The sequence below is a fragment of the Belonocnema kinseyi genome, chromosome 9 (assembly GCF_010883055.1).
Source record: "Belonocnema kinseyi isolate 2016_QV_RU_SX_M_011 chromosome 9, B_treatae_v1, whole genome shotgun sequence".
Lineage (NCBI taxonomy): Eukaryota > Metazoa > Arthropoda > Insecta > Hymenoptera > Cynipidae > Belonocnema > Belonocnema kinseyi.
In genome coordinates, this window is record NC_046665.1 from 7,502,115 (window position 1) to 7,529,856 (window position 27,742).

The following is a 27,742-nucleotide window of genomic DNA, read 5'->3' on the forward strand; positions in this document are numbered from 1 at the left end:
ACGGAAGTGGCCACCGGATACGAAGATAAAGAGGGCAGCACCGGCCGGCATGCAATTCTGGCGGGACCGATGAAAGTGGGGAATCTGAGAGCAACAGGACACTACTCAGTCTCGTGTCGACCATCGACGTTTGTGGATTGTCGGAGTTTCAGAGGAGCAAGATCCTACGTCTTGTTGACTATTGTGTGTTTTTCCGGTATAATGTGTTTCGATATGTTCGTGTAGTTGGCTTCTTATAAAAGGAAAATTTTGTTCGCGGGCCTTCCGCCATATTTTGAGGAGAACATAAGCTTTGTTTGTCAAAATAGTAATGTTGTTCGCGATTTAATTGTGTGAAATAAAATTTAGAATTTGAGCCAGTTTGTTTAGGTTAAGAAATATAGTGGACTCTGCAGTGTGATCTCGCGAAACAAATGTCGACATGTCAATGTGGTTTTGGGTCCGCGACCCCACCCTTTGTATTTAAACTACGTGGTTGAGCATGACCCTTCTGGTTTCTCTTATTTCTCTTAAATCATTATAACTGAATAAATTAAGGTTCAAGTGCTTTATTTTCTTTAAAATGAGTGTAGCTTTTCTCGCCCCCACTTATCCCTCTACCGCTGATTAGAAAACTTTTATATAAAAGCTCGGGAATTTCTAACTTCAATTTTTTATTGATATTTCCTTATTTTTATTTATTTTGGAGTGACGCTACCTAAGCGTCTGGCGCTCAACTAACAATAAGTAACATTACGCTTACTTTTACCCTTCTCTTTTCCTTTTGAACTACGCTTGTGACGCCGAATTGTGCATTATTTCCCCCTTTTTGTCCCAAACGAATGGGAATAATGGCATCTCACATCATTCTCACCCCTAAATACTGGAGATAAGATTTTAGTTAGGAATTGACGCCTACCGTCGTTTTGGTCAAAGTTCTGCTTGTTTGAAATTTAAAATCATTTCGCGAACCGTGACCGAAACGACGGTAGGCGTCAGTTCCTAACTAAAATCTTATCTCCAGTATTTAGGTGTGAGAACTCGGTATGAGCAGCAGAACATTTTTGTTGATTTCTTGAGGATATATATTTTGCTGGTCTGTGGCATAGTTTTCCTTTTATGTGCGTAAATTGATTTGAGAAAAATTTTCTTGTCAAGACAACGTTAGTGTAGGACATAAGCAGTGTTTTTGTTAGTTTTATATTGTTTTTTTAGTATTTTAAAATCGTTGTAATCAACTTGCTTACATTTTTAGTATTTTATTAAAGAGGAAGTTGTTCCTCTTACCTCAATTAGAAATAAATTGTAAAATAGCTTACTTTTGTTAAATCTGAGCGTCACGATGCTTTTTCGCCCTCACTAATCCCTCTACCCCTTCTAGCTAGGGACTTCTTAGAAGAGCCTAAATGTTTTGTAAGTTGTAGTTGTTTAAAATTTTTTTTGAGCGACGCTATTTAAAGCGTCTGGCGCCTAACACAGGTAGGTGAAAGATATCATTGTTCACCTTTACTAAGGGACGCCATTTGTCCATTATTTCCCACTTTTGTCGCTTATGAATGGAAATAGTGTTACAAAATGGCGCCCAACGTTGGGCCAGAAAGCATTGTGACAAAATTCGAAAGCGCCTAAACTGAAACGACCCAAGCACGTGAACAAAGGCTAGCTGTGGAGCAGCCATGTTGTTACATTTAAAAATTTTTAAGAAATTTTATCACATTTGATAAAAGTATCCGATGTTTATTGCTTTGTTCCAAAATATGTGGAACATTTATTGATTTTCATTATTGGTTTTATGCATTATTATGTATTGAAATATTTATGAAACTTTAATCTGTGTATTTTTCTGTAAAATTTATGTCTTTTTTTTAGAACAAAAATTTCGTTTTAGTTAGTACAATTTTATTGGAAATGTATTTAAGGGTTCAGTACCTTATCAGGTCCGCGACTATTCGTACGGAAATTGTGAATTGGGGGAGTGGTTACAAAATTTCCTTTCCTTCGAGCTTAGGATTTGGGAGAAGTTTACCCGGTAATTTCGTGACAGCAGTGTCTATTAGTACGGAAGTTTGAAAATGTTTCGAAATTACTAGATTTTACCCAGGACCATCCGAGGTTAAGGAAGTTTATATATTGTTTGAAGGTAAATATTCCCAAACATTTCGCGAGATGGTGGGGACGATCTAGAGGTACGGAATTTTAAAAGATTTCGCGATTTCACTGAAGCTTTCCTTTTAATTTCGTAATATTGAGGCTAATGATACGGAATTTCGACAATTATCCGATTTTGAAACGAACTTCATCATTTTATCGCGATTTGAGAGCATTTTTTTTAGAATTCTTTTTCAGTTTTCGGAAACAATTCATCAAGTTTCGCTCTGAGTGTTGGGAATTATTCAAGGAGAGCTTGTTTTCGGAATTATTGCAAAAAAATAAAATGAAATAAAAATTTCGAGAAATGGATAGTTCTACAGTTAAAGTAGATAGGTTATGGGCGGAAACTACCGATACAGTTATTAATTAGGCAAGTTCGTTATCCAAAGGGGAACTTCGCGAAACTTTAGGGTATCTCAGCCTATCCACGGATGGGGATGACATGGCTATGAGATGGCACCTGGTGAGGTTCGAACAGCATTGTCGTCACATGCATCAGTCGTGGGAGGAGACTGGGGAGCGGGACTTGTCCACAGAGATTGAGAGACTACGGGCTTCGTGTTTCGCGAATAAAGAAACCACCTTAGGTATTCACGATGCCCCTCCGAGGACGTTACATGCACAAAACCCTTTTTCATCCACCGGTTATGATACCCGTCTGGTAACGGAGCCTCTCTGCGCGCATACTACCAACGTTAGTAGTGTGACATTTGCGCGAAATTTAGAGTGTCGTCACATTTTCTCCATCCACATTCGTGATCCCTTTATATACCCCTGCCAGTCGTTCGACCATGGTCCCTTCAGCTTTTCAAGGCATTGTCCAATCTGCAGGACCAAGGATGTCTGTCTACATACAGTATTCCCGCCTAGCTGGCAATAGTGGGGATAATTTGCAATCGATGAATATCTCAGGTGTTTCAGAGCCTCACTTTGAAGTATTAAGAGAGGATATAGATTCGAATGCAAGTTATGTTACCGCTACTCTACGAAGCACTAACTCGATTTCAGATTCCTTCTTGCCAACTGGTAATCCCTTCCATTATTTGAAATAGGTGAAAAAATCATTTAAATCAATATCTGCGAAATTGTATGAGGTATTATTAATTGTTAAGTAAAATATTTAAAAAATAATTATAAAATTTACCATTAATAGCTTGCAGACCAGTAATAGAATTCCGATAATGTAGGTTTCTGTCGTACCGATGTTGTTAGTAGCACTCAAATAAAATAATAGGAGAGAATTGGAACACACATAACCTCAACACACATCAAGTTTAGCAACAATAATTTTTTGTTAATTAACCACAAAAAAATGGTGCGGGGACGTCCGTTAGCATAGTCCCTATTATTTACCATATATTGAAGGCAAAATGTGCATTATTATAGGAAAAAAGCCTGTCGAATCTAACACTGATAAAATCGATACTAAGCGCCACACAAATTAATCAAATTTATCAAAATTAAAATGTTTCGAATTGACCCACAAAAAACATGTGCGGGGACGTCCATCAGCATGTTCGCTATTTTTTCTCAAAATTTAAAGACAACATTTAAACTATTCTAGGAAAAAAGCCTGTCGAATCTAGCACTGATAAAATCGATACTAATTCTTAAGCGTCACACAAATCTATAATATTTAGAAAAATTGAACTTTTTTAATTAACCCACAAATAAGTATACGGGGACGTCCGTTAGCATGTTCGCTATCATTTCCAAAAATTTTAAGACCAAATATTTATTATTCTCAGAAAAAGCCGGGGGTACCTAAAACTGGTACAATCGATAATTTTCTGAATATTACATGCCCATAAGGACTTTTACTGTTGATGTCTTTAGAACTTCATCTGTAAATATAGCAGTTGCTATACCTTTTATTAATTTTTTGGCATTAACTTTGTGTGGATATCTCGCAGCATCGTAAATGTCCCTATCAATCCAAATTCCATAACCAGCATGTATCTATAATAACGAATAATTTTTAATACCATTTATAAAGTACATAAAGAATTATAATATATTTGTAAGTAATTCAAATTTTTAAATACCTCGTTAGTTGCGTCATGTTTTTCCTACTGCTAACTCTTCTCTGGACAAAAATCTTCTTTTTAATTCTTTGTGTCCAGTATTTAAAACCGTTTTGATCGATTTTAAAAATAATGTATTTATAAATTAATTGAAATCTCAAAACTGTTATAAGTACATCCAGTAGTACATATTATTTTTAAAAAATCATTATGAACTTGCTCGAAGCAATTCACTACTTTCATTTCGATCATCTCATTCGCTTTCCTCAAAGATCTGTTTGACATTTCTAGATTAATTTTTTTTCGCCTCAGTTGCCGAATAGAGTTCCGTAGCTCTTGTAATTCGATTTCCTTCTTGCCCTATGAAAATATAAAAAAATTCTCATAAAAGATAAAAAGCAGATTTTACATTATACATATATAATGTACCTGAGAGTTTTCATCTTCTGAATCCTCTGTAAGATCTGGAGAGATTTCTTCTTCACATTTTCGTGCGATTTCATGCATAACATTGGCATCAGCTGAAGAATTCGAAGGGTCTTCCTAAGATGCACAATATGTTTAAAATATGAGCTTATGTACCCTGGCGGACCTAAGGAACTGAATGGAGCCTCTACAAAGTACCCGTAAGGACCCCATTCGGTTCCTTGTTAAAAACTCGAAAAGAGCAAAATCAACTTTTAAATGGTTGAAATTCGTATTCTAAGTTAAAATTCCCTATAGAAGGTCACGGAATAATTGCAATAGATTTTTTTTGCAACGGTAAAAAGTTTTTAAAAATATAAAACGTATAACGCCTGTTGACTGCTACTTACAGGCGATGCGTTTGAAGTGTAACAGTCAACAGGCGTTATAAGTCTTTTGTTTTTTTTACTTTTAACCGTTGCAAAAAAAAACTATTACGATTATTCCGTGACCTTCTATAGGGAATTTTAACGTAGATTTCCAATTTCAACAATTTAAAAGTTGATTTTGCTGTTTTTCGAGGTTTTTAAAACGGAACCGAATGGGGACCCAATGGGGTCTTTACGGGTACTTTGTAGAGGCTCCATTCAGTTCCTTCGGTCTGCCCGGGTACAAAGGAAACAAATTGAATTTATAAAAATATTCTCACTCGAACAAGCTATTGGAATAATGTTTTTAGTTATTGACTGTAGGAAAATTGTTTATTAAATTTGGTTTCTTTATGGAATTCAATTTGTATTATTTTACTATATGTTTGTACTGGCTCCCAGATTTTGATCCTAAAGTATGGATTTTATGAAAATTATTCAAATAATATTTTTTGTGAATTGGAACTGAATTAATCAATATTTTATGAAAGAATTACCTTCACTACAATAATGGAAGTCACTGTAGGATTAATTTTTTTCCATTCAGATTTAAATTCTGCGTTGCTGGATGAATGCAAATAAGGTGAATTAATTAATTGATTGATTTTACATTGATTTTCCGTAAATTATTAGTATTAGATGGAATTACAATAGTTTATGAAAGAAGTGTAAACCTTATGCTCATTCTAAATTTTGTTGTGCCTCCATCGTGGTTCTTTTATTTGTTTTACGAGATTCATCCATTCCCGTAGTATTTAAATGAAATTTTGCTAATTTCTTGCCCTTCTTTACATATTGGAATTGAATTCTAAATATCATAAAATAATTGCAAGCATACTTTGATATATTATATTTGTCATTATGACTTCAGCTTTTTAATATCAAGATTAAATTATATTATTGGACAAACCCTGGTTAATCCCATCATTAACAGACTGGGTTACAAGCAAAAGCATGATGAAGGGACCTACAGATTAAGGTGGGTTCAGAACCACCGAAGCTCCGATAGAAGTTCATTAGAAAAAACAACCTATACCTATATACTCAGGTGACTGATAAGATTAGAATGTTATAAGTTAATTCAACTAATTTAATACGATGCTTGAAACCTCTTGCGATGGTGTTGAAGGTATACAATTGCCAGCGGCCACCAGCCTTGGAGGTGGCAACAGTCACATCTGGATGCTTTCTTATAGCCACTGCACGGGTTTCTAGTCGCTCACTTCCTGATGGTCAAGAAAGTTTCTTACAATGCGACAGATGTTTAATAAAGCGCTTCCTGAGCTTCTGCCAATACCCTACTGCCTCCTACATGTTCAAGATGTTCTGTGCATCTTGCGTGCTATACTTGTGGATATTGGTTGTGTAGGTTGACTGCAAATTTCGGTTAAGCCGACGAGTAACGTCGATGATGTAGTCTCTTCCACCTTTTTTTCCTGCATCACGATGTCAGGTCGATTGGCTGGAATGTAATGATACATTTGGATGGTAACATCACAATATCAAATGTAATCTGCACTTTCTAAAACGGGCATTTGAATGTATCTATAGAAAGTCACCCATTCTTTTAAGTCTTAGGTTTCGGGCAAGTTGTTCATTTATAATGCCTGCTACATAATTATGTCTGTGCCTATATTCTCTCTGAGCCATTATGCGACAGCCATCAATTATGTGCTCGGTGGTTCCGTTGGTATCTCCACATAGTCGGCACCGGTCAACCACGTTGTGATGTAACACGTGTTTGCGATAATTTTTGGTGCAGACAACCTTTTTCTGTATCGCAATTACGAATCCTTTCCTCTCTGGATACAGAACACTCTTTCTTAGCTAAATATTAGATCACTCACTATCCACTTAGTTTTGATCTAACGTTTTGGTGTGCTCGCCAAGGATGGCTTTCTGCCTCCATTGTATTTCTAACTCCTTTATGGTTTCTGCCCTGATATTTAAGGCCCCATCTGAGGACAGATTTAAGGGCGTGTAGTCAAGATCCGCTAGACAGATGGTAGTGTAAGGCGGAACATTTCGTTTGCTGTTAAAATAGTCTCGAAACTGTATAACTTGTTACTCACACAGTTTTTTAACATCTACAACGCCTCTACGCCCTATATATCGTGGTAGAACTACACTTAAATCGTTGAATTTCTGTGGAGTATTCGGTTCTCTGTCATTTCTACGCGAACAATTCTGTTTAACTTTTCAAGGTCGGTGTTAGACCATTATATGAATCCAAAGGAGTACATGAGGACAGGGATGGCATATGTATTTATTGTCCGGATTTTGTATTCCGAGATGAGAAAACTCTTGATAATCAATCTGAATCTCGTATTGAAGGCAGTCGTTAGGCTTATCTTAACTATCGTATGCTGAATACCCTTAGATTCGAGAATACTCAGATATTTATATGGTTCGCCTGCAGCCATTGCCTCGATCTCATTTTCGAACTCGTTCTCTAACCCTGCGGTCCCTAATGCTCCTCTAATTAAATGCACTGTTTTGCATTATTATAGTCCGAACTCTATGTGAATATCATTGGAAAACTGCTTTGTGACATCGATCACTTGCTGCAGTTTCTGGACTGAACTATTGTACAGCTTCAGCTCATCGATGTAAAGAAGATGGATCACTTGATGACCATCCTTATTATCATGAATTCTGAACCCGCGAGAAATGTTGTTTAGTGTTTTACTCAATGGATTCAAAGCTAAACAGAACCATAGTATACCCGTCGTAAAGCGTATTGATCTAGTTATCCTTGGTTGTCCATGATCAAAATACTTGATTCTTATACCCCAGAGCCTCATAGCATGACTTAGAAAGTCAATAATGCGTGAGCAGATTTTGTAAAGTTTTAAGACTTCAAGCAAATAGTCATGCGGCACCAAAGAAAACGCTTGCTTGTAGTCAATACCTGCCATGTGTAAGTTCCTTTGATGCTCACGAGCCATACACCATATCTGCAATGATAGCTGTAAGACATTGATAAATTGTTGGAAGACAGGCTACGTAGTACCCTGGAGCATAAAGCCTGGTATCAGATCTGGGTCTTTAATGATCTTCTGAAAACACTTTGCCAACGCAAGATGCACACTCGTCAGGTACTTGTACTTGAAGTTGTGCACCATATCCGCACCTGGAGCTTTTCAATTACTAGCTCCTTTCAAGACCGCTGAAACGTCTAAAGCTGTGATGTTTGTCAGTTGCATTTCAGGGCTATTGCTTGCCCTTGCTTCCTCCAGTTTGAACCACGCAGTGTCAAAATTGCAACTGTTCAGTTTTCTCCAATTACTCGACCAGTAGTTTGTCATATCGTCCAATTGAGGGACTGCGATGTCTTCCTGGTTCTTTGGCTTGACTCTCAGTGCACGATAGAACCTTCTTTCATCTGTCTGGATTTTTCGATTTTGTTACCTTCGTGCACTACTTTTCTTGTACTGACGCAATCTGGCAGTAAGAATATCAAGTCTCTGTCGTTGGGAGTCTATAATCTCATTCAATATTGCTCGAGTTAATGTCTTGATGCGCTGAAGTTCGATGATTTTAGTAACATGGTATATCAGCTCTCTGGTTCTATTTCTTTTTCATATTGAGTTAATCGACCTAATTCGTACCTTAGTTCACTGACATCCATATCCAACCTGATTTTCCCAGGTGGATCTCGATCCCTTACTAGGACAAAAACTGCATTGCAGGCCTAGTTTTCCGGCCCAACGTTCTAAGATGTGCCACAGCTGCACAGTATACAAGAGCTTGCACCTCTAACGCAGTTTATGCTACATTCAAATACGTAGGTAAAATCTTGCTGTCAAGATGTGCTATTAGTGCACGCAGATCATTCGTGATGTTCATTTTGGGCAGATAATGCCTTAGTGTTGGTTGTACATATCTGAACTCTAATAAAGCATGACAAAAATTCCTTTCAAGGTGCTGTAGTTTTTATGGGATATCCCAATCCACATCATCGTTATTAATATCCGGATGTGGTTCTAATGGATCCGGTACATGATGTTCATTATCCCTAGCACCTATGCCTTCAGCATCAATCAAGTCTTTGTTGTCCACATCTTCCAAGGCGAATTCATCAGTAGGAAGCTGCTGTTCCACTTCCATTTTGATAGCAGCTATTTCAACAGCCGAAATCAGTCTATTTACAGATATTGAGCGTTTTTGATCAGCCAGATTCTGCTCATTTATTTTTTAGCTATCTCAGAAGAACAGTCTTTTGCATCTGACTTATGATGGTCTGAGCCCGATGCTCGCAAGCCTTGTTTGCCGTGATATTACCATCGGCTGGTGCCGAAAATTCAATCACGTAAATTATCTGGGGCTTAAGATCTTGTTGGACCATATCAGGCTTTGTAGCACTGATACGTTTAATGATGGAAAACGAGAAATTCCAGTATATTTTACTCTGATCTTTCTCTACAACGAACTCCAGTTCCTCTGGACTTATGGTAAAACGGACATTTGATGAACACGATAGAAATACCGAAGATGGTAATATAACAATTTTAGAGTCACATTATGTCTCAATGTAACCGTAGCGTGCATACTTTGAGCATCCACTGAGAACATCTCCAATTGTTTCTGGTTCCTACTTGCATGCTCGGCAGTTGGTATCGCCTACAGGTATGTTTATTATGCGCTCACGGTAAACCCTCCGTAATCTCTCGACAATCCCTCCGTCTCCGATCTTAATCCAGCAGATTTAAGAAAGGTGTACGATAGACCTATCGAATGCTCTTCTATACATATAATGCCGTAGAATTGACCATGAAGGGGCTTGCCAGCATATTTCTTTAGTAAAAGGGAATGTTCTGCTTCCTGTACACGACTTTCAAGCACCAAAGATGTTAATGATGCTAGGCCATCTGTAGTTTTGCTGGAATTAAATGGGTATTATGAGTATTATGTTCCCAGAATACTTGAATGTCTTCTCGAAAGGCGGTTTTTTAACGGAACATGACGTTTTGTTGGAAAGACGAGAAGGGTGAGCAGAAAATGTGGAATTTTACTGAATCCACTTTACTCGCTTTGCTAGGCGCTCTCTGACTATTAACAGACCTCTTATTTGTTGAGTCCAGTGGTGCTTAATGGTCAACAGTTTACACTTGTTCATTTCAATTTTAAACCATTTCAATTTTAAACTGAAGCTGTGAAATACACTCGCGAGTCTTACTTAAGCGTATTGAAGTATCATTATTTCTATTTTCGTTAAGCAGGGAGACCGCCTTTTCGTAAAATATACAGTTCAGAGTCCAGAGATCAAGATCTTCAGGGAGCAAATCAAGGATAGCAGTATTAACTTCAGCTAATTTGTCCATCCTGAGAGAAACTTTTCCGTGGATTCTTGATCTCCTATTTCTCATGTTGGCATTATCCGCTCTCTGCAACGGTAGTCTTGCTGGAACGAGTAGTGTGTTCTCTGGAGGATTTTGCTTTTCTTATTGATAGAGAGCTTTATATCTCCCTTTGCGGAAAAAGCATACTTGATCTCTTAAATATTCGGCCGTTTTATCAGCATATTCTGGGTTTATATTGACCCCACGTTCATGCAACCTTTGCATGTATCATCTTCGCGTCGGACAGCTTCCTTGCCAACAGGTAGGGATGTAACTTCTGAGTTGGTCCGACCATTTAAAACATACACTTTCATTATTTTTAGAGTTGATAGCCTTCATTTAAATTTCCAATAAATTAGCCTTTTGCTCAATGTCCTTACTTTGTGAAAACTGTAATATGAAATTACTTTTTATATTCGAGATTATTTACAATTTACACATATATATTATTCAAAAGAATACATTTGAATCTAAGTAATAAAAAAATGTTTACCTTTTTTGCTTTCATTATTTTCGAACTTTTTTCATCAGTTAAAGCCTCAGAGCCAGTCTCCGAGAAAAGGGGAGGAACAAGCTAGACCTTTTCGTTTGAAATTTTCTTTTCAACATTTGAAGCATTATCTATGCATAATCTATATAAGGATGGTCCAAAAATGCATTTCAACATTTTTTTCACTCTAGAGGACAAGTCACCCCCCCCCCCAAAAAAAAACTTCCAAAAGTTTGCATTTCCCGAGAAAGAAAATCCGTAATTTGTTTCGAAATTAAAATATTAACACGTGCCACCGGGCACTTCAAAGTCCCATTTAATTGACATAGGAAAATTTTGGTTTTGCGAAAAATTGAACTCATGCTCCAGCGTTCGATCAAAACGTGCCCACAGTTTTCTCGGATTAAAGAGGAATGTCTGTTAAACAAAATCATTCTATTAACTTTTATTTTCAACCAATCCTAAGCCCCTCCACATCGCCCCAAATATGACCCAAAAATAAAAAACTACATTTTTAAGTATTTTTGTTAATTTTTATAAATTTCTGTCGTCTTTTTTGATACAAATAATTACTAATAAACAATTACAGTACCTTACATGATTTTTCAAGGAATTCTTAATTTGTTAAATAAATGTAACATAATTAAACAATTATTTAATCCCAAAAACGTAAAAAATAATCGTATTTTCTAAATGGAATATAATCGTTGGTCATTGCTTGAAGTAGCCGATGCTTGAAAAACATTATGCAATTATTTGAACAATTAATTACTGTATATTTTCAAAATTTCTCAAAATTGAGCCGGAGATGTCTAGTATTATCTCAAATTGGCATCCTATGCTACTTTTTGTTGAGTAGTTATATAATATTTAAACATTTCTTCTTAGTTTTAACAAATTTCTGTTTTTTGAAACAATCTTTATATGCTGAAGCAGTTTTTTCGATAACTTCAAAAAAATAAAATAAAATAGAATTTGAATTTCTTAATTATGCACGTATTTTTTATATGTAGTGAAATTTGTGTCTATAGAGAAAAAATAATTACAACTCTGACTGTATCTAAGGTCACTTAACTTCATTAAATTGGAGCAAAATGGCGATTCCAACTGTCAGTTGGTTTTTGCTAAGTAGTATAAAATAAGTTCTTCTTCGTTTATAATAGTCTAATATAATTCATAGAAGATTCATAAACAAGAACAATGGTTTATTTGTGTTTTATGTTAGTGATTCTATGCTCTACCTGAATTTTCTCACTCCAGCATGACATAGTAGGTGACGCCAGAATTATTCTCCTAACCTCGTTGTAAGTTTTGTAGAGATAGGTTTAAATTTTAACATTCCAAAATTTGTCTGCGAAACATTTTAACTTTACTTTTTTCTGTGTAGTGAACGTTCCCTGCCCAGGTAAAACAACCTCTAACAATTACATGATTCAAAAGAAACCCCTAGTAGCAAGATAGATGCAAACTGGCGCCATCTGGGCGACAGAAAAAGAAGAATCTGTTTGTAGCCTGACACCAGGCTGGTTCCGCTTTTGCGTGCTGTTCTGGCACCAGAGTCTGGCCTAGTAGATCTTGGCCCAGATTCATCATGATGTACACCAGACTAAATAAAAATAACGTAAAATGATACTGAATATGTTTCTGTAATAGTTTTACACTATATTTCAGTCTTTCTGGGAGAATATACTGCGGAGACATCACAACATTTCAGGAGACACTGAAATATTAAAAGCATTACCTCTTGTCGTATAAGCTTGCATGCTTGAACATGCGTAAGGGATGGGAAAAATTCTAAAATTATCGGCTTAGCTTATATTTTTTAAATAATTTTTATAATCTTTAATAATTAAAATTGAATATACTTGAATATACTTTATATATAGGTACTTCCATTCCACAAATTCGAAAAAAGGCGGAGATCGAAAATTGATGAGAGCCATAACAAGTGTTGATCACAACACAACACTCATGTCGCCATATTGCAAAACTGAACAACAGTACCACAAAAACATTCATAGGAGGGCTACGAACTATTATATAGCAATTATGTTTTGAGGAAAACGGCTCAAAAACTGAATTTTCTGTCAATAATGTTTGTATATTTTTTTGAAATGTGCTGCGAAACGTGAAATAATATTCATTAATTAATTTCTACATTAATTACTAGTGTTTAAACTAAATACCAGAATCGGGTTTCTTTAGTCACCATATTCTGTTTTTCGTCTGGTCTGATCATTTCTCCCGCCAGTCTCGTCGACTAGAGGGAGCAAATGCTTGGCCAGACTCTGGTATCTTTCATACAAGTCAGACGTTGCTACTACTCAGCAAACATTGTTACAGAAAAGATCTGTAACTGTTCTAGAACACAAAGGAACGTGTTCTAGAACATGTTAGTAACAGGTTACGAACGTGCGAGTAACTATGCCATCCCCCATACGCTAGAAAAATTCTGTAACAGTTCTATCACGCTGTGACGTACGATCTGTAACATTTTTAGAACTCGGTCACCAGTGTTATGTAACAATTCTGTAACAGATCTGGAAAGCTGTGACAACCAACCTGTAAGATTTCAAAAAAATTCTAAAACTCAATTACAAATGTTGTATAACAAATCTTTAACAGATTTAGAATGCTGTAACAACCGAGCTGTAAGCTTTTTAGAACAATTCTAGAACTCTGGTACGCTGCGTTGTAAAAAATCTAGGACAATTCTTTAACAGTTCTAGAACGGTTATTTATTAAATAAGGAACAGTGTTATGAACCCCTCAAGCAATAGAATATCCCGGGATATTCGATTTGACCCCATTTATATCCTGGATAATTTCGGGAATAACCCGTCGAAATATCCTGCGAGGCGGAAATTTTGATATCCCATGGATATATTTTGATCCGGGATAGCACGCATGCAGTCCCGACTAACAAAAATTATACGTCCGAGATATCCAAGTGAGGGATATTCGCAAGAGTCAGCTCGACGGTAGTGTTAGCGAACTAATATTTGTTCCTAATTCGTTCTAGAACACACCTATAACAGGGTTCTAGAACTTTGATATAACACTGTTACGGTGCAGTTCTAGAACAAACTTATTGAAATAAATATTATAGAACGTGTGTAATGTTGTGTTTTGATTTAAATTGTAAAACGCGCTCTAGATTACTGCGCTATCTATATTGTCGGGCCCTCTGTACGCCGTGGTGTTCGCGACGCCAGTCTAGTCCCACACGTCCTTCTGACCACAACTCTTGTAATACAGCTCTTGCAATAAAGAATATTAAATATTCCGAAGCTGTATCTCATTTATTTAACCCCACGACATAAAATCCCATCAGTTTGTTCTAGAACAATTCCATAGCAACTGTTACAGACAAACACTGTCACATAGTTCGAGAACAGTTCCTTTTTTCATCTGAAATAGTTGCAAAACGTGTTTGCTGGCTATGGACAGGATAGCAGTTTAATTTACATGATTATGACATTTAGCCAATGCCTGGCAGTCTTTGAAATGTGAAATATCAAGTTAACAGATAACCTCTGACTAAAAAAAATGTAAGAACCACTAAGGCCATGGTAATATTATTAATTTTATGTTGCAAAATATAAAATTACAAAAATTAGGCTTTGTAAAAAATTAGGTTTGTATTTATTAAAAATTAAAACTTATTACCTCATAGATTTGGCTGAAATTACATAGGAAACGAAGATCCATTCATTTTTTTAATGGGTTTTGAAGTCATCTGAATTACGTATTTGCCACTGGAATTCCAGATTGCCGAGAATTGATTTCTAACAGAATTTTACTCGTTATTATTTTTTCTTAGACTTATTTACCGCAACAGCCTTTAAATTCTCTAGAACTAGAATAGTCGAAGGATTCTAGTAACATTGTGCATGATTTTTCCTAATCACTCAATTATTTATCAATTTAAAGCTCATGTCAAATATGGCACCCTAACCTAAAAAATCGATCTCATTCAAAAAGAAAGAAATTGATTCAATATGGCTTTGCTTAAAATGGACATTGCAGCAGTATATTGCAGATTCGAAGCCGCCCGATAAGCTGACCGATTCATATAGTCGCAAACCCATTCGGTTTACAAAAAGTCATTCATTCCGAAATGAAAAAGTCATTCATTCCGCTGGTGCCATTTTGCGGCCCCTAGTTCTGAATGCTTGGATAGCACCTGGCTACGGGTCAAAGAAAGGAACCAGCGGTCGGCATTTAAAAAACGGCCCTCCTTGCTTTCTGTCACTTGTTTTCCAACAAAAATTTTTTTTGAAAATATCGCAATTTTCACAAAAAAATAAGGCTAACATATCCTTACGGGCGATGGAAAATAAATACAGAGCCTATGCATTACAGTTTGCAGTTTGAATCGCTTTAATATCTGTATTAGAACTGAAGATAATATAGTTGCCTTCTTACTTCTTTTTACATTTTTCTTTCTGCTAAGCACAAAATTTTTCCAACATAAACGTCTTCAAGCTTATTAACGCAGAACACTTTCAGCTTCCAAATGACTGTTTTTTTGTTGCGCTAGCATTTTTTTAAACTGAGTTGTTGAGCTTCAAAGGTTGATAACCTGTGATTTGTTAAAGAAATGAACATTGATTCCGAAAAACATTTTCAATTTCATGAATTTTGCAAATGATATACTCTACTTCGCGAGACTCATCAACTATAAACTAAAACTATAAACCGAAAATTTTTACAAATTAGATAACATTTATTTTTCATAGCGCCTCTATTGAAACTTCGAGTTTCGATACCTGTCGAGCGGGTTGAAACACAGTGTTTGCATTCCTAGGGTTGAAACATTTAATTTCAGGTACCTGAACTCAAATTTTCAATAGATTTGCTATGAAAAATAATATGCATTACTATTTGACTTCAAGTGCATTTTCTTTTAGTAGCAGTTAATAAGCGTTCTGTCGGTAACTTTAAGAATTTTTTCTGGATGCTAGCGCCACGTAGACAAAACCTCAGCTAACAACGCTGCGAATCTATTAAATTTGTGTAAAATTAGGCATAAGAATTATTACATATATTTATTTGCCAATTTTGGATTTTTTTTTAAACCTCACGTGCAACATACTACTTTAGCTATTATGTATTTTAAATTGTTGAAATTCGGATTTTAGCGTTAAAATTCCCTATAGAAGGTCACGGAATAATCGCAATATTTTGTTTTCGCGACGGTAAAAATTAAAAAACAAATCAAGACGTATAACGCCTACTGACTGTTACTTACAGACGATGCGTTTGAAATGTAGCAGTCAACAGGCTTTTAAGTCTTTTTAAAAGTTGATTTTGCTGTTTTTTCGAGTTTTTTAAAAAGGAACCGAATGGGGACCCAATCGGGTCTTTACGGGTACTTTGTAGAGGCTTCATTCGGTTCCTTCGGTCCGCCAGGGGAGCTATTATGGATGCGCTTGAAGTCACCTTTAGCAGAAATTAATGACATTTTTTTACAATTCTAATGGAAATTTTAATGTAGAATTTGAATTTCAACAATTTTAGAGTTGATCTTGCTGTTTTTTTTCGCAAATTTCATCAAGTGTCCACGTTTTGAGGTCCCCTGAGTCAGAAAAACCAGTTTTTACGTCGGTGTCTGACTATCTGTCTGATGTCTTCGTCTTCGTTAGGGATGACTGTTTGCCGAATAACTTTCGAAAGAATAGTCGAATTTGATTTTCTTTGGTACACCGTTAGAGGGATCAAAAAGAAAGATCGAGTTTGTTAATCAGCCATTTCTGATAACCATTCAAAAAGTTGAGTTTTTCAAAAATCTTAAGACCACTTTTCTTAAAATTTCAAAATTCTAACTATCTATTCTAAGGCCCTACATGATTATTTTATTAACTTTTGGAATTTTGTTTTAAAAAATCGAAAATTCAAATGTTGATCAAACAAAAAATATTGAATTACATTCTCATCTATAATGAGAAGGTATTAGTTTTACGAGAAAAATGACTTTCGCGAATTTCATCCAATGTCGATGTTTTAAAGCCCCCTGAGTAAAAAAAACTAGTTTTTACGTCGGTGTCTGTCTGGTTTTCCGGCGGCATCGTCGTTGTTCTTTTTGATAAAATTTTAGATAACAATTTAAAAAGTTAAAACAAAGCAAAATACGAAAAGATATAGATCGACAACAATTCTGCAAATAAAAGAATTCAACAAATTTGTCATAAATTGCTTTTTTATAGGATAATTAGTTTTCGTTTTATTGGTGAAAAACATAATTAAACATCAAAGAATTGCATTGTGTCCAAACGATACAACCCTGGTATTGCGATTACTTCGTGAGTTTCTAATGCAAATTTTAAACTAGAATCCGAATTTCAACAATCGAAAAGTTGATCTTGATATTTTTTTTTTTGTTTTTTAAGAAGGAACCGAAGGAGGACTCAGTGGGGTCTTTAAGGGGACTTTATAGAGGCTCCTTTCCATTCCTGCGATCCTCCCAGGTTTTAATGAAATTCAGTTTTGTGATTAAAAAATTGATTACCATAATATTTAAGCACTTTCTTAAACAATAATTTTGTTGTTGAAGATTCAGAATTTTAGTATAAAATTCATCTCTTTCATATTTTATAATTTCACTTCTTTTCATATAGCACACTTCAGAATTCAAATTTCTTGGTGAAAAACTCAATCATTTAGTTCAAAATGAATTTTTTGTTGTTCAAAAGCCTCTACAAAGTACCGTTAAAGACCACACTGAGTCCCCCTTCGGTTCCTTCTTAAAAGACTCAAAAAACAGCAAGATCTACTTTTGAGTTGTTGAAATTCAGATTCCTATCAAAAAATAAAAATATTAGTAAAAACTTTGTAAACACTTGTTCGTTGAAAAAAATTGGTCTCATTTATTCTCGTAGCTTCCCTGGCGGACGAAAGGACCCGAATGGGGCCTTTACGAAGTACTCGTAAAGACCCTATTGGGTCCCCATTCGGTTCCTTTTTAAAAAACTCGAAAAATCAACTTTTAAATGGTTGAAATTCGGATTGTACGTTAAAATTCCCCATAGAAGGTCACGGAATGACCGCAATAGTTTTTTTTGCAACTGTGAAAAGTTTTAAAAAATACAAGACGTACAGGGTGGGCACGCTGGGGCTTACCAAAAAGCATACACAACCCGTCTTACATGCTAATGCTATTCCTATGGGTTTGTATGTGGGATTGCATACATTTCGGTAAGCCTCAGCGTGTCCACCCTGTATAATGCCTGTTGACTGCTACACTTCAAACGCATCGCCTGTGAGTAGCAGTAAACCGACGTTATACGTCTTATTTTTTGTTTAACTTTCTACCATTGCAAAAAAAAACTATAGCGATTATTCTGAGCCACTATAGGGAATTTTAACGTAGAATCCGAATTTCAAAAATTTATAATTTGTTTTTGCTGTTTTTTCGAGTTTTTTAAAAAGGAACCGAATGGGGGCCCAATTGGGTCTTTACGGGTACTTTGTACAGGCTCCTTTCGGTTCCTTCGGTCCGCCAGGGACTGAAGATAAACAAAAACTGTGGACGTTTTATTGTTCCCCTATTACTGCGGGCCTTAGTTTTATATATACGAACGTATAAAAAGTAAAAAGATCATTTAAGTAAGTTTTTCTTATTAACGATATAATGTAAAGTACCATAGTAAAGTTAGGACAAGCAAACAAACATAGAAACAAATGCACTGAAGCTGATTTCGTTTCTAGGCAATTAAAAAAGTATATGAACCGTACATTCCTAACCTCAAAACAGTCCACGTGCTTTTAGCAAATTAGGAATTTAACATAATATTTTTTTCCTATTATCCCTCCATAAAACAGTTCGGGGACGTCCGTTTCGATATTCTATAGCTTCTCCGAGTTAATTCCTTTTAAATTTACATTTTTGTGCAAAATCCCGGAGGAACTGGACTTGATTTCCCAAACGCCGAAGTATCACATGCCCTTAACCAAAAAATATAAATTTTCCCCAAAAAAGAGGAATTTCCAACTAATAAATCTCGATTTTGAACAAAAAAAAAATTCATTTTTAACTAAATGATTGAATTCTTCACCACAAAATATGAATTCTGAAGTATGCTATATGAAAAGGAATGAAATTATGAAACGTGAAAGAGATGAATTTTATACTAAAATTATGAATCTTCAAAACTAAATTATTGTTTAAGAAAGTGCTTAAATATTATAGCAATCAATTTTTTAATCACAAAACTGAATTTCATTAAAACCCGGGCGGACCGCAGGAACCGAAAGGAGCCTCTATAAAGTACCCGTAAGGGCCCCATTGTGTCCCCGTTCGGTTCCTTTTTAAAAAACTCGAAAAACAGCCAAATCAACTTTTAAATTGTTGAAATTCGGATTCTACGTTAAAATTCCCTATAGAAGGTCACGTGATAATCGCAATATTTTTTTTACAACGGTAAAAATTTTATAAGAATTCAAGACGTATAACCCCTGCTGACTGCTACTTACAGACGATGCATTTGAAATGTAGCAGTCAACAGGCGTTATACGTCTTATCTTTTTTTTTTAACTTTTTACCGTTGCAAAAAAAAACTATTGCGATTATTACGTGACCTTCTATAGGGAATTTTAACGTAGAATCCGAATTTCAACAATTTAAAAATTGATTTTGCTGTTTTTTCGAGCTTTTTTATAAAGGAACCGAAGTGGGACCGAATGGGGTCTTTACGGGTACTTTGTAGAGGCTCCATTCGGTTCCTTCAGTCCGCCAGGGGAGCTATTATGGATGCGCTTGAAGTCACCTTTAGCAGAAGTTAATGACATTTTTTTAATGTTTAAGCTGCAGAAAAAGTATTGCAATTATTCCGTAAGTTTCTAATGGAAACTTTAACGTAGAATCCGAATTTCAACAATTGTATAGCTTCTATATAAAATTGGCCGTAGACCCGAAAAGATGTATCCTTTAATCCTCGAATGTTTTAGATCGAATTGCTGGCTATAAAGAAAAATAGCTTTCTACTCTGACTATGAGTTTTTTAATTTCTTCCATTTATGTTTTTCTCGCAATTGATAATTTTGATAAAAAAATTTAACATTGCAAAAAAGATGCATCTCGTGGAGTAGTACAACTCATGTATCAAATTTTTCGCCATGGAATAATATTTTAATCAAAATAAGCACAATTTAATTTTTTCTTGTCATTCACCGTAATTTTTAATTTTCATGTTAAATTATCTTAATCAAAAAATGATACAGGTAATTTCTCTTTGTAAATCTGCATACAGAAGTACTTATAGCTCATATAGTGTAATCAAATTACTGTAATACAAGCAAATGGACACAGCGCCACGAAAAATGCATCAAATTACCTCAAATTCGGAAAGCGCTGCAACATCCAACCACATTACTTGTCCGATTTCACTTTTTTCCTGAAAAAATAAAATAAAATAATTTTAAACAATAGGAAATGTGTTTGTAAGAATTAAAAACTTATAAAGAGGTAATACTTTATATTGTCTGTGAAATCTATTATACTAATTCCTACTTCCGGTTCATCATCTGTCCTATAAAGTCACTAATAAGATTCTATGTAGTCACTTGTAGGATCCTTATATAGAAGCCTATTAGTAACCTATATAGGTATTTGCAATAGGGATAACATAATAATTACCGGCCATTATAATTTCCTGATTTAAACCTTAAAAAATGAGGAAAATATAAAATGAGGAATTGAAGAAAGCATTTCGAAACTGAGAATTTAAATATCAAACAATTTTCATACTTTCAGCAATTCAAATTTCACACTTACCTAAACTACCTTCCCGCATTTTTCCGGGACAACTCACGTCCACACGAAATGAGATATCGAGTTGAAAATTTAGCAAATTAAATACAGTGCACTAAGGAAATTTTGAAAGGTGGTCATTTGCAGGGGCGGCGGAAAACCTATTGTATGTGTTGACCATTGAACACATAAGTTCTCCAATGTGTTGAAAATGTTTAATCCCACCTCCTTTCCGCCATTCTCCAATCTCTCAAATTCAACACATTACCTGGATCTATTCCGCCGCCCCTAATAATTTTTTGGATTACAGAATAAAATAAATGTCTCTATGGTATAAAAAATAGGGTGAAAGAGGTACTTTTTCCCTCCCATAGGCTTCCTTTTTACGCTTAAAGGATACCCTTTTTTTTACAAAAATAGGAGATGATAAAGAAGTTATTAAAGGCACGATATTTTTCATAGGTAGAGCCAGTAATTTTCTGCTTTAAAATTAATGTTTTACCTAGTTTAAAAAAATTTTTTTTAGGCAGCTCAGAAGTTTCTACTGATGAAAATGCATTCGAAAAATGTATAGAAGCTGAAAGAATGAATAAATTGATCAACAGTATAATTTGACAGTTTTAATTATTTTTTTATCTATTTTTAATTCTTTCAGTTTCTATTCATTTTCTTCTCTACTGTATTTCTATCTGTAAAAAGTTCTGAGATATTCAGAAGATTTCGCTAAAGGAACTATTTTTTTTTCAAATACAAAAATGAAAATTTGGAAAACTTTCTCTGCTTTTCTGCTTTAGCTGCCTTCAAACTTTTCCATTTTTCTCTAGGTAATTTTTATCCGCAGAAAGGCGTCAAACCGAATATTATATTAATATAATATTATATTCGGCGATTACCGAATATAATATGACCGACATTGATGTAAATTCACTGTTCAATTTAGAAAGAATTTTGTCCATCAGTATGAGTACTTATATTTCGATAAACTCAAAATGTAGAAAGTTGAATCAATACAAACTTTTTTTATTATAAGATGAATTTATGTGTTAATAACTGCGAATAATTAAAAATTGAAACCTCTATCTGAAAAAAATATTTGATCTCTAATATTAATATTGAATTGTTTAATTTTATTAAATTAATAGCAGCTTGACATTTTTAAATAATAAAATAATACTTTAATTCCGAAAAACTAAAAAAACTGTCTTTAAATAATTCCAACAGACAAAAGTGCTGCCATCACGTGACCAATTCCACGTACCCGATTGGAAACAATTGGAAATGCACAATGCTCAATCGTTGCCAATCGTTTTGGCACAATTGAGAAACACGATTCAAGCCAGTCGGTTTGAATTGCATGTCAAAATGCTGAGTGAATAGAGTTGAATAAGACTGACAAACCTGAAATAATTCCTCTGAGCATTCTACGATTCCTTAATGTGCATATGAATGGGTTGAGATTCAATATGAAATGGAGTTCTTAAAAGATAACAACCAATGGTAAAGATACGATGCGCACATAGCGAATTTCAATAAGCGTGAATCTGCCAATTGTAGGTTACCTCAGACTGGAATCGCCGGTTTCGCTTTGCCCCACCTAGCACCGCTTGATACTTAAATGTGTTTAATTTTTCTCAACTATAGTCTTAAACACATATTGTCCGGCTCCTTAACTCAGCGCACTGCTCACGAAAATCTGCTACGTTACAGATCCGTTCGATTCTCGCTTTCCTTCGTTATTCGATCCAGGCGAGTCGAACAGAGTTATGCGTAGCAAGTATTTCTATATCGTCGCACTGATGTTTAGACACCGAGCGTTCGCGTATGAAAAGATTGAACGGGTCGAATTTCACTTTGCCACACCTAGTGCCGCTTGATACTTAAATGTGTTTAATTTTTCTCAACTAAAGTCTTAAACACATATTGTCCGACACCTCAACTCAGCGCACTGCTCACGCAAATCTCGTACGTTACAGATCCGTTCGATTCTCGCTGTTCGTCGTTATTCGAACCAGACGAGTCGAACAGACTAAAGCGTAGCGAGTATATCAATATCAACGCACTGCTGTTTAGACGCCGAGCGTTCGCGTATGAAAACATTGAACGAGCCAGGTTTCGCTTTGCCCCACCTAGCCCCGTTTGATACTTTAATGTGAGCATTTTATACATGGAGCTGCTCAGTTTTCGCATTTTTAGAATCATAGCTGCTCGCTGTCTAAACGAAGCGTGTCTAGTATTTTAAATCGTAAAAGTTCTATTTTACCGACGCGCTGTAATTCATATTTCGTTACGTGCGCAATACAAAAGTGGAACAGTGTGTGCTCGATGTTTTGGAGCAGCTGATATTCAAGTAAGGAATCTTGCGAGTTCTACATAAGGAACTGCTCTATATCAATACTTACTTAATCGATGTAGTTAATCGATGTAGTTCGTATTAGTCCAAGGTATTATTGAATTAAGATAGTTGTATATTTTTGTTGTTGTAAGAAGTTCCCGAAATCCTTGAAGATATTCACGCAGATACCAATTTTTTTCCATTTGTACTAGGTTCTTAAAATCCACGCCGAAAAATACTAGAACTTCCGCGCGAAAATCAAGTGTTGCTATATGTACCAAGTTTTTAAAATCCTTAAGGAAAAACACGAGGATTTCCATGCGGATAAAGAGTGTTCCTATTTGTACCATGTTCTTGAAATCCATGAGGAAAGGCACGCGGAAAAACGCGAGAATTTTTGCACGAAATTCAAGTTTTGCTATTTGTACCAAGTTTTTAAAATCCTCGAGGTAAAACACGAGGATTTCAATGCAGACAGCGATTTTTTCTATTTTCACAAAGTTCTTAAAATCCAAGAGGAAAGACACGCTGAAAATTAAGAGGATTTCCGCGAGGAAATCGGGTTTTATCATTTTTACCTTTTCTCTACCATCCTAAAGGTAATCCACGTGAAAAAATACGAGGATTTTCACGCGGATAACGTGTTTTTCTATTTGTATAAACTTTATAGGAAAGACACGCGGAGCACGAATGTTGCTATATGTACAAAGTTATTAACATCCTCAAAGAAATACATGCGAAATCACACGAGGATTTCCACACGGATAACAAGTATTGTGAGTTGTACGAAGTTCTTGCAATCCTCGAGGAAATACACGCGGAAGAACGCGTGTGTTTCAACGTGCAAATCCTCCAGGATATTTTCAATAGGGATGGCGTCCGTCACTATTCCAGCCCAGTAAATCATCCTTAAGGTAATCGAACCGAACGAATGATTCGAGTATTGACAGGTATGATCTGATCATTCGTGGATTCGAACCAACAAGAAAGAGATATTCATCTTCATGAATTTAGGTACGACCACAATGCCGCGTTCAATACTGCTACATAAGTGATGCCAGCCTTTTTAAATTGTGAGAGGGAATTTCGGCCGAAAATAAGTCTCCGAGCAGAGGTGCAGAGCCCCGATAATATTCCCGATCCCGATAGAGAGAAATGGATAAACCGCATGCAGCACTTAAACGAACTGCGAGACTTTGTGATGCTTCATCTAGAAGAGGCTCAGGAGAAACAAACTCGTTATTAGTTGTAATAAGGAGTTTGTTTCTCGTGAGCCTTGAAGGAGAAGAGAATATCGGCTAATCTAAATAAGCATATTTATGGTGCTTTCCGCAATGGATTTTGTTTTTTTACTAACGTGCTGTTACATGTCTGGAAATGGATTAGTCGTGGTGTGGGCGGTTTGTATATTTTATTTATTTTTAATGTTTATTTTTAAAAGGGTTTTATTTGGTATTCACCTAATGGCTTCAGTAGGCGCGGAGACATTTGTTTTTTTAATGCTCCAGGGTGGGGTCTGTAAATTTTCTAATTATTTAAATTCTTTGTCATTTGAATTTGTCAGCCAGACGTGGCCGAATTTCAATCATTATATAAATCTTTTCTTTCTAGGATAAATGTAGACTCTTGTTCCCTTTCTCTTTCTCTATGGAAGTGTAATCTTCTTCCCATAAACCTGCGTTCAGTCTTATTATAAAATTACTTTTGAGAGGATCTTTTCTAGCCTTACTTAATAAATGTTAACACTACTTATTATTTGTTTTTAATCAATTAGTTTACTTATTTAAAATAACTCTCAGAACTTCTACTCGGGTGAGATTTTCAGGTACCCACGCAACTCCACCGAAATAATGGGCTAGAGCTTTAAAATGATTTTTAAATTTTAAATCTAAATAATATTCGTACTTTCCTTTTGTTTATTAAAGTCATTTTATTGAAGGGCGGCAAAGTAACGTTTACCTATATTGGTGCCCTATATTGGTGGGTAACTTAGCCTCTGTAGAGTCTACTGCTATAAGGACAGAAATGACAGTACTACCGAGACGGCAAGCATGTTCGTTGAAGACACTTTGTTCCTCGCCGACAGTTCGGAAGCCAAAATCTGGGGGATGAGACGTTTTTATCTACTTCGGAGGGTATCCTTTATAGATGTCACATCATAAATATGGCTCTGTGGTATGCCCAGCTCTGTATAAGTCTCACCAACGCAAAAATGTCGTATAGCGCTTCTATCGACCAGCTCAGGTTCTTCAGGGATGCCATTAAGTTTTCCTCGCTTCAAATAAACCTTGGCGCATTTGTCTAACCCAAATTCCAATCCAGTTTCCTTAGTATATCGTTCGACAATCCCTAGAGATAGATGTAGTAGCTCTTTGCTTTTAGCATATATCTTAAGATAGTCCATGTAAAACACATAAGTGACCTTGTACTTTCGATCTGCAGGTTTGCCGCAAAAGTGCCCATCGGAATGGTGAGGTACTAGAGATAGTGGCAATAATGTGAGGCAAAAGAGGAGTGGGCTCATGGTGTCGTACTGAAAGACACCTCTCTGAAAGGTGACCTTGTTAGTTTCCATGCGATTTTTTCTAGATGAGATAGTAAATCTGGTTTTCCAAAGCGGCATCAATCTCTCTATGCACCTCACGATTTGCGGATGAACCTTCAAGTTTTCCAAAAGACAGAAGATAAGTCTATGAGAGGTCGAATCGAAAGCTTTTCGGTAATCAATCCAGGCCATCGATAGGTCACACTGAGAGAATGCTGCATCTTTGCAGACACATCTATCGATGAGCAGCTTTACCTGATATTCCGCTACGCCTTTCTTTCAGCCTCGTTGTTCATAAATTTCTTGCCGCACAGGTTCAATTGCCCGAACAATCCTATCGTTATTATTCGGGTCAGATAAGTTGCCTATTTTCGGCAGGAGTATAATGCGCCCTTCCACCAATCACTCCGGAATTAGCTCTTGCGACTATAAATATGAGGTGAAAATACAGGCCAAATGCTGATAGGTTGAAGGAAACTTCTTTCACCAGAAGGACTTGATACAATCTGTTCCCGGAGCGGAATTTAAGCTTTATTTAAGCTATTTATTTATTTAAGCTCCTTTAAGCTATTTATATTTTCTGAGTCTTCGTTCCGTATATGCTGCACTTCGTAGACTTCTCTCCAAAATACTTCGACTTCTTCTGGTTTGGGCGGGTGGTTGATAGTAACTGGAGGGTCTGGGATGAGTCGAGATGTGTCAGAGAGAAACTGTTGATTTTCTCTGATCCACCTCTCTCTTCGCTCTAGACTTTTATTAGCGCCGGATAGTATCCGTATTCTCTCAACAATATGCTTCCTGAAGGTCAGCAGCTTTGACATGTTAAGTGTGTGATAACGGGTCCGGAGTTCGCGCGCGAACTTTCGAACCTTGGCTGTAAAATTACTGCCAGATGTGATGTAGTCAATCACGCATTGAAGGCGGGACGCGTACTGTCTTGCTCAGCTTATCTTTGTCGCAAGTTGATGCATTCGTATTTTGATCTTATGATCAACCGTTTGCTTTGTTTTAGGGTATGTATCGTCCAAAGCTCTCGCTGCATTATGCATACAACAATTGATAGTCCAGAGGTCAGATTCTTCGGAAAGATTTCCACGAAGCTCAGCATCCATTTTAGCCAGATCTTTAGGCTTTAGAGAAACCTGAGCGTTGATGTTTCTCGGGGTCATAAAGCATCGCTCTTTCTCTATTGGATAGCCCCCTTGTTAGAGTAGTTCGACATGGTTTCGCAGACGTTAATGCGAAAACTGCGATAGCTCCGGATGTTTCTCGCACCACAGAGAATGCAGTCGTGCCATGTAACCCCGTTCAAGGGCCACACTCGCATCGTAGCACTCTAGAAAGTCGCGATTCGGTCCCTCCGTCCACCTAAAGGTCCCGGGATTCCGCCGATCCATGGCATTGAATCCATCTTCATTGATTCCAGCAGCTCTAGAGTGGTCAGCATTGTTGGCCGACCCAGGTTCCATTTAACTTTCAGCACGTTTTTTACACCTCCGTTCGGGGGTTAATTCCCTCGGGACCACCCCTGGACAATTGTCTGCGACTGTCTATTTATTTTTGTAACCATATTCCGCAGAAACCGTTGGTACAGGGACCCTGTATCCGCAACCCGAGGACGCGATTGGTGGCTTTTTCTAGGCCCTTCGGTTTGATTCTAGAGGAATCAAAATATATATCGAAGAATATAATCGAATATATATCCAATACTAGAATAAATAAATATACAGCAAATAATACTAATTAAAAATGTAATCTAGAAGAGAAAGTAATCCCCGGCAACTGTATAATTTTGAGTTTTGTCAAGGTAACGTTGAAAATGGATAACATAAAATTCTTTACTTTCTGCTTCAAAATTTGCCTGATTAGCCCCAGATTAAAAGAAGTTAGAAATTCCGAAACTGGTTCATAATTGGATCCTCTTGCTAGGCGGCAATAACTGCCTCGATTAAGGATGGTTCGGTTATGCCACTGAGTACCGGAATAGAAACGTTTTTATTTCTCGGGGAACATTTAGGCGGCAACGTTTGTTTCATATCCGGTTCCCCAGGGGGTTCGTAAGGACAATTCATTTTCCTTTCCGGGAAAGTATTCCACCGTGCGCGGAAATCGGCTAATAAATAAAAATCCCAACGAGTTAGCTTATCGCGCGTGTTTTTCTGTTTTTTAAACACCTTAGCGCTTTACTGTCCATACGGAGGGTAAAGGGTCGGTCTTCGAGAAACGTTCGGTACAGCTTAATCGCCCACATAACTGCGAGGCACTGCTGCTCATTGCTGTGCTAATTAGCTTCGG

General features: G+C 36.3%; 1 long non-coding RNA gene and 1 pseudogene across 1 annotated transcript; both read right to left on the bottom strand.

Moving 5' to 3' along the window:
• Positions 1–3,998: 3,998 nt before the first annotated feature.
• LOC117180316 lies at positions 3,999–20,215 on the bottom strand. Its single transcript, XR_004468027.1, has 4 exons — positions 20,155–20,215; positions 4,584–4,697; positions 4,176–4,514; positions 3,999–4,089 (listed from the first exon to the last, which is right to left on the bottom strand). It is a non-coding gene; the product is annotated as an uncharacterized LOC117180316 (long non-coding RNA).
• On the bottom strand, positions 13,713–13,865 carry LOC117180960 (annotated as a pseudogene).
• Positions 20,216–27,742: the final 7,527 nt, after the last annotated feature.